This window comes from Mastomys coucha, unplaced genomic scaffold (genome assembly GCF_008632895.1).
Source record: "Mastomys coucha isolate ucsf_1 unplaced genomic scaffold, UCSF_Mcou_1 pScaffold11, whole genome shotgun sequence".
Taxonomy (NCBI): Eukaryota; Metazoa; Chordata; class Mammalia; order Rodentia; family Muridae; genus Mastomys; species Mastomys coucha.
The window spans coordinates 4,257,986-4,261,347 of NW_022196893.1; the positions used below are offsets into that span (position 1 = coordinate 4,257,986).

Below are 3,362 nucleotides of genomic sequence, written 5' to 3' on the forward strand. Positions count from 1 at the left end.
CCATTCACACCCTTGTTAAAGTGTCATTGCCTCACTAACAACCATAAGAACCTAATTCTGACTTAGAATTCTCTTGTTGTTTCTGAGACAAGATCTCTACGTGTAGCCTTGGCTGGCCTGGAATTCCATATGTAGACTCGGTTGGTCTTAAACACACAGAGATCTACCCCCCCCCCGTCACCCCGCTTTACCCCTCTCCCCATCCTCTCCCACTTCCCTACCCCCCCCATCTCGTGCCTCCTGAGAGCTGGGATCAAAGGTTTGTGTCACCACACTCAATTTAGAGTTCTGAGTTAGAATTCTACACTGTCAACCTATTTATTTACAACTCAGTCTAATAACTGTAGTAGTAATCTTTTCTTTATCTCTCTGTCTCTCTGTCTTCTGTGTGTGTGTGGTGGGGCAGAGGTGGACATCAGATGGCTTCCTTAGTCCCCCTAATTTTTGAGGTAACATCTCTCATTGAACCTGGAACTCACAGCTTCAGACATTTGCCCGTGTCTTCCCCTGTCCCCAGTGCCGAGGTTACAGATGTGTTCCACAGCACTCAGCTTTTCACATGGGAGCTGGGGAACCAAAGTCTCATCCTTGTGCTGACTCGGTAGGTGTTTCACTGATTGAGCCATCTCCTCAGCCCTGTTGTCAGTTACAAATAAGGAAGTGTGAAATCTACAGTTAAAAAAATGTAAAAACAATTTTTAAGAATTATTTTAGGTGCTCACTTCAGCAGCATATAACACATAGGGTTGGAACGATATAGAGATTAGCATGGCCCCTGCACAAGGATGACATGTGGGTTCGTGAAGCATTCCATATTTAAAAAAAAATAAAAGAATTATTCTAGGTGCATATGTGTATGATGTAGGTATGTGTACTACGCTCGTGCAGAAGCTGTCAGACTGTCAAGTGTCAGATCCCCTGGAACTGGAGTTACAGGTGCCTGCCATGTTGGGTGCTAGGAATAGAACTTGGGTTTTCTGTAAGAGCAGTGAGTGCTCTTAACCTCTAAGCTATCCCTCCAACCTTGAACTCCCAATTTCTTCTTCTTCTTTTTTCTTCAGGGTTTTTCTGGTTCCTATGACCTCCAGTCTCAGTACCTGTAAGGAAGTCACCAGAATTCAGATAGGGGCTGCGCTGCATCCACAGAGCAACCCAGCTGCCCAGCTGTGCACATTGCTCCACATACGCCATTACCAATGGTAGCATTAGCAATGGTAGCCCATCACAGAACAAACTGATGCTTGTGAGTGGCACACACTGAGTGTGTGTATGTGAGGGTGTCCAAGTGTGTGTGAGTGTGTATGTGTGTGTGTAAGTGTGTGTGAGTGTGAGAATGTGTGTCTAAGTGTGTGTGTGGGTGTGTGTATCTGAGTGTGTATGTGAGAGTGTGTGTTAGTATATGTGAGTGTGAGAATGTGTGTCTCAGTGTGTGTGTGGGTGTGTGTATCTGAGAGTGTGTATGTGAGAGTGTGTGTTAGTGTATATGAGTATGAGAATGTGTGTCTAAGTGTGTGTGTGTGTGTGTGTATCTGAGAGTGTATATGTGAGGGTGTGTGTTAGTGTGTGTGTGTGTCTGAGAGTATGTATGTGTGAGTATGTGTGTGAGTGAATGCGTATGAGTCTATATGTAAGAGAGTGTGTATTTGTGTGTGTGAAGTGTATGAGTGTATGTGTGAGTGTGCGTGAATGTATGTGTGTGTGTGTGTGTGTGCACTCGAGTGTGGGTATGGGTGTGGGTGCAGCCCTGCTGTGCAGTTACTGTCCAGGATTGGAGCTCTTTCTTGGAGCTGGGCTCTGTGGATGCCTCTGGACCCCACCTGGCACAGCAACTTGGCATGGTTTACCATGGCATGCATTTCAGAAAGAAATTGTTTCTACGTCAGGCACCATGGAACTTGTGGCCTCAGTGACTCTGGAGGCTTCAGAGGAAGGACAGATGGAGCGCCAAGGTCGAGGCCAACAAAACACAAAACGAAACTGAACCCTTGGTGACATTTTGTGACCCTGTGCTCCTTATGTACATTTTCACTGTTTTCTTTTTGAGACAGGGTCTCAGCTAGCCCAGGCTGCTTTGAACTCACTGTGTAGCCAAGGATAACCTTGAACTCATGATCCTCCTACTTCCATGCACCCATCGACACATTTATCATTTTATTGGTGTTTAATTTTTAATTAAAATGTTACTATAATTAATTAGTTAGTTATTAAAAACATGGTCTCACTATGTAGCCCTGGCTAATCTGGAACTCACTTGTATAAACCAGGCTGACTGGCTTGGGATCTGCCTGCCTCTGCCTCCTGATCATATTTTTAAAATTATATTTATTTGTTTATTTATTTGGGGGGAAGCCCATGCCATTGTGTTTGTGTGGAGGTCAGAGAACAATTATCAAGAGCTGTTGGTCATTTTCTATTATGTGAGTCCAGGGGAATGAACTCAGGTCTTTACTTTTGGCCATAAACGTCTTTCCCCGAGCTGTTTCTCTGGAGGCTGTTGTCGTTTTGAGACAAGATCTCCCTGTGTAGCCCTGTCTAGCCTGTTACTCACAATGTAGACCAGGCTAGCCTGGAACTTTGCTTGCCTCTTAAATTCAGTGGTTTATTTACTTAGTGGCAGCCTTCTCCATGTGCTTCCTCCGCTGTTTCCTCTGTGTGTGTGTGTGTGTGTGTGTGTGTGTGCGCGCATGTGCGTGCGTGCTACATATGTGTGAAGCAGGATGCAGTGTCAAGATGTCTCTGCATGACCTTCAGAGGCTTCATTGGTGAAGCTCCCATCAGCCCCAGGGACAAGACAAACTTTTTCTTCAAGGAGAAACAAGGTGGGGACCTAGTCCTGCCATATCCCTGAAGTCCTCTAGGGGGCATGAGACCATCATCTGCTGAAGGACCAAGAGCCGATCAAGTTAGGGGCGCTTGGGGTTTCCAGGCTGCAATCAGTCTCCTGCTGAGGAGACTGGGACATGGGTCAGGGATGGTGGAGGTGGAGCCTGCGACTTGTGTTTTGCTGTCTTTGCTAAAAGAGCCCATTCATGATCTAGGCTCTCTTCCTCGCTATCTTGCTGTTGTTGCCTGGCCTGTAGTATACTTGGCCTTATTGGTGACTTTTCCCAGTGCCTGCTGAAGGTTGGATGTCTGTGATTTTAAGTGAATTGTGAATGAACCAGCGACCGAATGTGATAAGCGAAGGGCCACAGATGCCACCGCTGGTCTGTTAGGTGTGAGAAAAGGCTGATGGTCAAAAGGCAGGAAGACTTTCCTGTTCCTCTGGGTACCTGAGCCCAGGGCCTGCAGGGTTGGACAGATCTCTCATTCTCTTCTTTTTCTTGACCTGTCACATGATTTTTAAAGACAGGGTCTCATGT

At 46.1% G+C, this 3,362-nt stretch overlaps 1 non-coding gene across 1 annotated transcript; it reads left to right on the forward strand.

The window, feature by feature from the left end:
• The first annotated feature begins 714 nt into the window (after window positions 1–714).
• On the forward strand, window positions 715–820 carry LOC116083112. The gene has a single exon (XR_004115586.1). It is a non-coding gene; the product is annotated as a U6 spliceosomal RNA (small nuclear RNA).
• The last annotated feature ends 2,542 nt before the right edge of the window (window positions 821–3,362 follow it).